Raw genomic sequence first — 11084 nt, forward strand, 5'->3', positions numbered from 1 at the left:
TGTGAGAAGGAGGGAGTACAGTGACGAATTTTATCTGTGAACTTTTTTTTTGTCCCCCCCCCCTGTCTCCCAAATGCCAGCCCATTTAACTGCAACTCTATAGCAAAATATTGATTAAAAAAGAATCGGAAATTTAATACAGAATCAGCATATGTATCAGAATCAGGAAAAATATTGGAATCGTCCCTTCACTAATATTTGTATATATATATATATATATATATATATATATATATATATATATATATATATATATATATATATATATATATATATATATATATATATAATCATCCACATACAGTACTGCGTCTGCTGTCTCACAGCTCATCAGTATATATATATATATATATATATATATATATATATATATATATATATGATGAGAATAATGGAAATAGTAGTCTGACGAAATAGAGAAATAAAAAGGAATAAACCAACTTATGTGTTCATCAACGTTTTGTTTTTATTTCGAGACTTCCTCTGGATGAATGAAATTAAGAAAACAAAACACTAGTACAAATATTTGTACTAGTGTTTTGTTTTCTTAATTTCCTTCATCCAGAGGAAGTCTCGAAATAAAAACAAAACGTTGATGAACACATAAGTTGGTTTATTCCTTTTTATTTCTCTCTATATGATTATACATATATACACACATGTATTGAATCATTAACAGAGCTATGACAACAGCATATTCTTTTCCTTGTTTTTGATTCTCAGGTATATATCCATTGATATCTTATATGTTTTTATGTAGAGTGATGTGGTTCACGGTTGATTAATTGTGTTTGTGTCGGGTATATACTCGAGAGTCAAAACAATGAAAAGAATATGCTGCTGTCATAGCTCTAATCAATAAAGTTGAAATTGCATAGCTTGTTCCACCATTATATCATGTTGCTTCAGTTTGAGTCTATCCGTTACATCGCTGATGTATTGCCTCTGATAACCCTAAATTCCTTTTCTTTCTCATTCATATTTTATTTGTCGATGTATCTTTTTACTAATTCAGTTTGTTATAAATTCAATTAGCACTCTGACCTGTGTATACTAACTTTACAATATCATCAACACTGCTCTCTGAATACTCTTTTAGACTCTATCTCTGGTTCTGAAGATTTTATTATTAACTGATTTGGCTTCATTTTTCCAATTTCTTTTGTCAGAAATTTATTAAAGATTCAGATATTTCGCACACAAATGAACACATTATCTAAGTTAGAAAACTATTTTTTATGGCCTCCTAAATTTTTTTCATATTTGCATGATTCAGAATACTTGTTCTCATCTTCAGTGTTATCCACACATTTTGAACAATGTAATCTCCAACCTTCTTCCGATATATCTTGTCAAACTCGTGAATATTTCTATCAAACTCAGGAATCTGCAGAGAATTTTGAACAGAACCCTTTATTTAATTCACTGGACTAGCACCCTCTTGTTCTGTCAGCAATGACTGGGTAGAAGTCTTAGGTAATTCACAATTGTATGCCGTGTATCACGTAAAATTCACCTCAATAAAAGTGATTACTTACAAGATGAGAACAGTAGTCCGAATAATCCAAATAATCCAAATTATGAATCCTTATCTCAAAAATTTATAAGCATACATAAGTTGATTTTGATATTAATAGATCGTTTCCTTTGTAAATCTTTCAATGATGTTAAATAATTATGTCGCAAATTCCTCCATAATGTGGAGTAATACATAATACCGATCATCAGATTACGATACTGCCAAGACAACCTTTTTTTTTCACCCCGAACAAGGCATATTTCCATTTGAATGTAAGAACCTATTATTTGACATTGTGCCTAACAGAAGACTGTGGGGAGTTGAGCAGCCAGATATCTGTTCACATCACATTTAAACTTCTGTGGGTTATTACAGTCAGAGAAGCAGGAATGTAATTCCAAAGTCTAGCAGTCTGAGGGAAGAAACTATTAGAGTAGAATAATTTACGGCATCTAGAGACTCCTACAGTAAAGGGGTGGGATTTCCCTGCTTGTCAGGTTAGTCTGGAGTATGTATATCGCGGGGGCACAGGTGCTATGAGTTCATCATAGCAAAATTCCATTAAAGTAATCTTAAAACAGGCACAAGGGTGTAACATTGTGGTGATGAGACAGAGGTTGGGACTTGGTCGATAGTGCGAGACCTATTAGATTTGAGATTCATTTTTGGACCTTGTCTAACAGTGAGAGACTAGTGATAGGTGCAGCAGCCCATATGTGGCAACAATCCTCCATACATGAACTGATTGTGGTTTTGTAAAAATATAGGATACTCTCTGGTGTGAGTAATTTTCTAGCTCGGTAGAGAGAGCACACTTTCATTACCACAGCTTTGGCAATTTCCTTAATGAATTTGTCCAATTCATGTGGCCTGGGAATGTTAAGCTGAGGCGTTTGAAGGGTGAACTCTCAGATAGGGTGTTATTTGTCATGGCAATCAGTGGTGGAGAAGGTTATTTGTAGATATTAATGGAAAAAAACTTAGTCTTAATAGCATTAAATGTTATCATTCATTTATGGATCCAATCCAGACTGACTTTTTTGGTATTATATACCAATCAAGCAGACGTTCTCGACAGTTAGACAGGTGGGCCGTTACATTATCAGCTGCCCCGCTCTGTCATACTAAGGTATTTGTTCAGTCATAGGAGGTCTGTCATCTCAAACTTTATCTTTTCATTTTGAAAAGAGGTTAGTTTATCGCTAACTGCCTGAGGTGCCCCTATTTAGAAATGTTGACAAAAGCTGCTCAGACATTTTTTGAAGAGCCAGAGTGTGCTACCTTTTGTGCACTGGCCCTGTTCCGTCAACTCTTCACGTGGTGTATGGGGGGGGGGGTTAAATAGTATTTGTACTAAAAGTCAGTTTCATACTTTATACTTTAAAAAGTAGATTTTCTGTTGAATACGTGGAAATAAAAAAATCCTTTTTTTTTTTTTGTTAAACTCAACTTTAATGAGTATCTTAAAATATGCTGCTTGACAAAATACCTTATTATATAAAATTATTATAATTTACTGGTTTTTGAAGCAAACAGTAGGTTACAGTAATTTAAATTGAACTCTCCAAATAGTGAAAAAATATCTCCACATTTGGATTTTTTAAAATATGGCTGATTTAAATGAATTAGGAGTAACCGTTACCTAATGAAAAATTCAAATTTTAATTTTTTCTATTTTGTAAAAATGTAAAGAGGCTGGTGTTATCCATCTTGTGCCATTTATTTACAAAAAGCCAACATGAATTTACTGATTTAAAAAAAATATTAATTGAATATAACATTATTTATGCAATAATAAGTTATTCACAGCAACATTTTGTATGATTCTCATAAAGCTATTGTTAACATAATTTATTTTTTAATTCTGTAATGGAAAGATTAGATTGGTTCTAGAAAATTTGGAAAATACCAGAAAACTGGCTATTTTAAAGTTGGCAAATTTTTATTCTTGCCGGCTGTATTTGTAAGGAAAATTTTGGAATCTGGATAATAAAATTGAAAAGAATATCATTTTCCCTCATTTTTTAGAAAAGTTTTTGATAATAAAGAGGAACTATTAAAAATATCATCATCTGAGTAAATTTTATTGAATCATTTTGATCTATTTGATCCCTGCCATCTCATCAAATGTGAGGTGGCATGATGTGGCCCTCACTTGAAACCTCACAAAAGACCATAACCATGTCTGGAAACCTTGTTTTCATCACCCTGAGCATGTCCCTGTTATTTGTGATAATCCAGATGCATTTTGTGGGTGCTGGCAATGGTCCGGTTGTCATAACTTGGATCGGTAGAGAGCATTAGTTGTACAGTGGCACATCTCCAATTTCACTTGTTGAACATTATGTCACTTTCAGACATGATAGAAGGCTCGTATTGCTCTTGGAATTTGTACACAACTGGCCAACTAGTAGATGGTTTGCAACAAAAAAAAGAAAACCGGTTTTCATCAAATAAAAATGGAATGATGTTTTTTCTAGAGCGACAATTTTATCGTTCCACCCAGTAGTTAATAGTATCTCAGCTAATTTTTTTCATATAGGATGAAGTACTGTTGCCACATCTGGGCAGGAGATGCTAGAAAGGACTTATCCTGCCTTGATAGAGTTTAAAATAGACTTCGTAGCCTCGTAGGGGATGTCCTTTTCTCTTCCCTGCAACCTCTTTCTCATAGAAGAGATGTTGCGAGTTTGTCTCTGCTTTATCGTTATTTTCATGGCAAGTGATCGGCTGAGCTCCACTCTATGGTCCCCCCTCGCCAGACTTTCACAAGAAATACTCGTCTAGCAGAAAACACTATCACTAATTTCCCCCCCCCCCTCTTTATCTGTGCCTAAACCTAAATGTAGATTCCATGAACAAAGCTTCTTTCTTAGAATTGCATGCCTGTGAAACTATCCGTTTTCCTGCTTTCCAGCTGACTACAACAAATTTACCAAATTTCCATTATTAACGATTACTATATTGTCTAATTTCTACTGTACACTCTTTAATCCTTATCCTCGAGTGGCCTCTTGGCCTTGATAAGTGGTGATGCCTATGTAAAAATAAAACAACAAAAAAAAAAACATATTTATAAGTATGACACGATTTATTGGATTGACACAAATTTATAGGATTGACATAAATCTCAATATTTTACACTTCTGTTTCACTTCAGAGTGTCCTTTTTGGGGAGCTGGATTTTCCTCATATTAAAAACCGACCTTGTGTTTAACTTTGTCCTTGTGGAGGAGCAAGTAAATAGAGACATGAATCCTAATCCCATATGTTTATTGATGAATAGCGTGAGAGAAAACACACAAGCCACACCTTAAAAACAAATTCCACAAAAGCAATTGCATAGTCGTGCAAATGGAAGTCTCCAGTGAGATTTTCACAACAAATCGAAAACGTGATGTTTATGTGGATATGTTTGCATGCCAAAATCTGTTTTCGTGCCTGAAAGCAAATTCACTTTCACACATATTCACACACTGACAAATGCCGCATACACGCAGTTTAAACTACTGCCTGGATTTATACATTCATATTCACACTGCTGCCACACAGAAGTAGAGAGTGTGAGTCAGCTGACATACACTGGTTCTGCTGGAGGACAACTACTATACAATGCATAAATATCTTCACTGAACCATCTGTAAAAATTTGAATATCCAGTATAGCAGCAAGTCCTGGGAAAATATACCAGAAAACAATTGTTTGAAATAAGTCATACATTATCCACTGTGACTATGCAATTTCTACGGTTACATACCTAGAAAACAGAGCTATTAAACCTGACAAAATGATAAGAGGGAGAAAGTAGCAACCCTAGTTGAAGTCAGTGTCCCTAATTATGCTGGCTTAAACCGAGCCGAGAGAGAAAAGATTACGAAATACCAAAGTCTGATGTGTGACATGAAAAGAAACTGGAATCTTAGGAAGATCTCCATCATCCCGGTAATCATATGAGTTACTGGGATCATAAAAAAGAATTTCCAAAACTACCTGGCGAATATACCCAGTGAACCAAGTGCAAGAGAGATCTAAACAATTGTGCTTAAAGTGCCAGTTTAAATCCTAAAAAGATCTTTAGGTTGGAATTTTTGAAATAGGGGGTGAATATCTGGCACACAGTAGGATGGCCCATTCCAAGAAAAAACAAAGTACCAGAAAAATGGGTGATAAAAAGTGAATATAAATTCGATAATTTAGGCAACATAGGAAAATTAGCTAACTATGGAATAAATATTGATTGTAAATATATTTTATGACCATTCTTGGGGGAATTTGGGAGCAAAACCCTATAATTTTAAATAGAGGCTAAGATCTCTCCTCCTCAATAATATTTATAATATTTAAAAATAAATAAAAGGTGTTCCAAAAGTCTTGGGCACATTTTGACATTGAATATCTCGAGAACTATTAGGATATAAATGTTACAGAATGGATTGAGAGAGAGAGAGAGAGAGAGAGAGAGAGAGAGAGAGAGAGAGAGAGGGGGGGTGAGTAAACGTGGAGTGTAGACACGTTTACCAGAACCGAGGGTCAGCTGATCAGATTACGTACGAGTGACGTGGTCAGGTTGGCTAGATCTGTGAGACTGGATTTGGGCTTTGAAGAAGACGGACGGCTTAATAGCTGTTCCCTCCCCTTCACTGGGAGTGGGGGACGCTGACGTGTTCAAAGCAAGCAAGATTTACTTCCATATTCTGTGTCGACATCTGGGAGGTAAATAAAAAACTATAAAACCCATTCATCGTCTTGGAGTGATAAATCTTCGTCTAACAGGTACCAGTCTCCCGCTCAAGAGAAGATGAATTCCAGATGGATCACATCGACGACACATGAAGTAAGGTATGTCGAAGAAAATGCATGTAACACACACACACAACCGCATATGAAACTAGACGATCATACGCACACGGAATTCTTTTATGACACGCATAATCCCCTTTTATGTTATACACCAAACGTCAATTTGGTGCCCCTCTATGATAACCCTAGTGATAAGACTATGTAACATAAAGACGCATCTGGTATATTCAGAAAGCTCAAGTTTTTCATGAAATGTTAAAAATATGTTCCATTTGAGCACCATTGGTTACATTACACACATCAAGCCGATAGGCCAATTTTTGCCAAACGCGTCCCAGTATTGCATTGTCAATGGTAGCGGGACCGGTGGATATATTATACATATCCCCCAGTTGTACAAAATAGGAAAAATGAATTGTTTTGAGGAAGAAACGAACAACGCGCTTATTTGAATTAAAACGAACTAGGATTTATTTTGTAAAGAAACAAATGAAAGAAAAGGGTACAGCACGTGTTTAGTTTGGCGTGCATCTCTCGCTGTTAACTGGTGAGAGGGAAAGTCTATTGTTGTAGAATGAGAGAGAGAGAGTGAGAAAGTCAATCCAGTTTGGCGTGCATCTCTCGCTGTTAGCTGGTGAGAGGGAAAGTCTATTGTTGTAGAGAGAGAGAGAAAGAAAGAGAAAATGTCAATCCAGTTCATGGAGATAGAAAGCGTGTAAGGTGTACATACTGTCTGTTGACTCTTGCCCTCACACATAGTAGCAGGCGACGTATATCTACATGTGTGTACGTGTGCGCGTATATGTATGACAAGAAAAATGGCTTGAGATGTGAACGCATGTTTTTGTGCGCGACTAGAAAGGCTCGTACAATAATCCCCTTCCGAGGAAAAACAAAAAAACAATATGCAGTATATATATATTTTTTTTCTTTAAGTAATGTTTTGGGCAATTGACTTTTCGTCCTGTTTTTTTCTGTTGGTGTGGTTGTTTAAAAACAAACGTCAAAAACGGAGTGTGTTTGTAAAAAAAAAGTATTTACTTATGCGTGGAAAAGGCGTTTACTCTTTTTTTTGGGTGACATTTGTTTGTTTGTTTTTTTTTGTTTTGTTTTGTTTTCCTGGGAAGGGGAGTATTGTATGAGCCCTTTCTAGTCTCGCACAAAAACATGTGTTCATATCTCAAGCCATTTTTCTTGTCATACGCATATGCGCACACAAACATACACGTGCACGTACGTACACACACGTAGGTATATTCACGTTCGCGTACATACACTCACATTCACGTGCATACACACACATGCTAATGTACACACATGTACGCACACATATGCGTACACGTACGCACACATGGACAACGTCACTTCCCCTTTAAAGGAAATCCACACATGTGCAAAAGACCACCGAAAACAACTATAAAAGCAAGAAACATAAGCTGTTTCTCTCTTTTCGATTCAGCTTCCGAGCTGAGCGGTCGACGGACCATTCACTTCCTTTCGGGGTGCACGCACCCGCGTGCCTCATGTCACCTGCTACTATGTGTGGAGACAAGAGTCAACAGACAATACGTACACCTTACACGCTTTCTATCTCCATGAACTGGATGGACATTTTCTCTTTCTTTCTCTCTCTCTCTACAACAATAGACTTTCCCTCTCACCAGCTAACAGCGAGAGATGCACGCCAAAGTGGATTGGCTTTCTCTCTATATATATATATCTCTCTCTCTTTCTCTCTCTCTACAACAATAGACTTTCCCTCTCACAAGCTAACAGCGAGAGATGCACGCCAAAGTGGATTGGCTTTCTCTCTCTCTCTCTCTCTCTCTCTCTCTCTCTCTCTCTCTCTCTCTCTCTCTCTCTCTCTCTCTCTACAACAATAGACTTTCCTTCTCACCAGTTAACAGTGAGAGACGCACGCCAAACTAAACACGTGCTGTACCCTTTTCTTTCATTTGTTTCTTCACAAAATAAATTCTAGTTCGTTTAATTCAATTTAACGCGTTGTTCGTTCCTTCCTCAAAACAATTCATTTTTCCTATTTCCTAACGACTGGGGGATATATATAATACATCCACCACACCACTCCAAGCTTCTGTTATTCGTGATCATCTTGTCCAGATCGTACAATCCATTTCTTTGGCGGTGTTGGTGTTCAGAAACTGTCTAACTCTGAGGTTCATCGTGGTGGCACCCTACACTGTTAGAATTTGAAATCATCAGACTCTTTCTGACACAAACAGATATAAGGGCTTGAAGTGTGCCCAAAACTTTTGGAACACCCTGTATTTTAAAATATTTATTGTTGGTTTAAAGCAAATAAAACCGTTTTTTTCCAAGTTAAATGTTCTAAGAATACTGAATTGAATGTACAATCTCTGTCAAAATAATTACAAAGAATATGCTTCTCAAGTGTTCGCACTCTATATATTAATACGATAGTGTGTGTTATTTATTTATTTTCTGTGTCATGCTTACATCCGAGTCGTTTAATTGTTATGAACTTCCATTTCTTGTAATAAATTATTTTACCAAAAATTCTTCATATGTTTTGGTTTCGGTTTCGATTATAGCTGATGGCACTCCAGTAATCTATTCTTTTTATAAATAATTTTATCAAGAATTCTTCATATGCTTTGGTTTTGGTTTCGATTATAGCTAAAGAAACTCAATTTATATATATATATATATATATATATATATATATATATATATATATATATATATATATATATATATATATATTATAAGTTTTGCTTTCAGTTTCAATTAAAGCTGATGCACCCAAGTCATATGGATATATTTTTTTATTTTTGAAATCGCAACTTTATAATATATAAAAATCGATAGAGCATTAACTCTATAATAATATATATGAAATCTGTAAGTATTAAAATATCATATTTAAGCACACTTTATGATCAGGCTATGCCAGGCGTCCCTGCTAGCTTATATAAATACTTTTGCAGTTTTAACAAAAGAACTACACTAACATCAGAGCATTTCCATTTATGCTGAACATCCACAGAATGCCAAATCAATATATTACATATGAAAGAGTCTGCTGTAAAATTTCCACAGGTCCTGCTAGTGTAAATATATTACTAAAGTGCCTATGTAAAATCATAGAATTATGACACCAATTTTATTTTGCGTATTTCCATCTACTTATATATGAAAGTACTTTGTGTGTGTGTGTGTGTGTGATGTGAGAGAGAGAGAGAGAGAGAGAGAGAGAGAGAGAGAGAGAAAGAGAGAGATTTCCCTATAGACTCGGAAATGTGAACAGACATCTTGCTGCTCAACTCCCTAAATAGTATCCCTATAACTTATGTCCCTGACAGAAACCCCCTACATCAAAGTAGCATTGTGCCTTGTTTGGGGTGAAAATGTAATAACAAAAACAAACACACACAAAAAAAAAAGAGGTTGGGCCGATTTTTATGAAATTTCACACAAATGTATTTTATGTGTCTGGGAGTGTTCTTATGTAGGTTTTGTATCGGAATGCCTCTGATAAGTATCAAAAATTTTAAAAATCCAATTAAAGAAGGAGCAGTCCGATTTTGACCTAAGTTAACATCCTTATACAGTCTAACATCACAAGTGCATTTGTAAAGTGTTATCACTGCATTAGCAGAAGGGCCCAGTGTATAAAATCAACAGTAAGTTTTTTGATACAGCAGGGATGCGTTCGAAATGTTTCTGTTTGGAGAACAATCCAACAATAAGATTTGACTTTTGCATTTTAAACTTTAATTCAAGCTCCCGATTAGAGGAGGCAATTAATCGATTTGATTGACAAAAGGGCGATTTCACTGATTTCGATGACAATAAAAGTATTGAAAGTGTAGAACATTCATTGATCCTCATTCAATTCCGAGCAACATCGGGTTTCCCTGCTATTAGAAATCATTATTATGAATTCTAATAACCTAAAAAAAAGACCTACCGTTGACTTTTTATTATAGAGTGAAGGATTTTCTAATTTGCTATTTGGTTTCTTATTTCTTCTCATTACTTGAAATGGTTTTGTTCAGAGACTAAAAAAAAAGCACATGTTTTACTCACTAATTTGTGCACACTGTTGAGAAACCGCTTATCAAGGACAAAAGCCATTCGAGGATGCAAAGATAAGGAATAGTCAAACTAGGTTTGACTGCTAATCGGTTGGTTTATGAAAAGTATTTGTAGACATTTGATTTGGAGACGGCTATGTTATAATCAGAGGGGAAGAAGTCCTGCGCTAACGTGTTCCAAAGATAGGGAAATCTTGCAAAGAATCTCTTCCCATGATCTATAAAAATTCTGCCTGATGTTAAGTACATGGTGGAAGAAAGAAAATCTTTTTTACAGTTTACTGTTGTGGTAGAAGGACGAGTTCTTGCTGAAGAGGAGATTTTACAAAGAGGAACCACACACACACACACACACACACACACACACACACACACATATATATATATATATATATATATAATAAGAAATGAGAAATAAAAGTTGCATATAACTTTATTATATCATCAAATCAACAAGGAAATAAGAACCTAAAATGGAGAGAAAGAAACTTTTTAGGCCATGGCATTTCGAAGCTAAATACTTCTCATCAGAAAAGGAAAAAGACAAGCATTATACAACATATGAAATATACATAAAAGCTGGCTTAAAAACATTCAGATTAGAAATGAAGGAAGAAAAATGGAAAACATAAAAAAATAAAATATCTATCTCTACTATTATGTAAAAGAAACTTTGTGTGTGTGTC

Source organism: Euprymna scolopes, chromosome 2 (genome assembly GCF_053919585.1).
Source record: "Euprymna scolopes isolate OS-2025 chromosome 2, ASM5391958v1, whole genome shotgun sequence".
NCBI lineage: Eukaryota > Metazoa > Mollusca > Cephalopoda > Sepiida > Sepiolidae > Euprymna > Euprymna scolopes.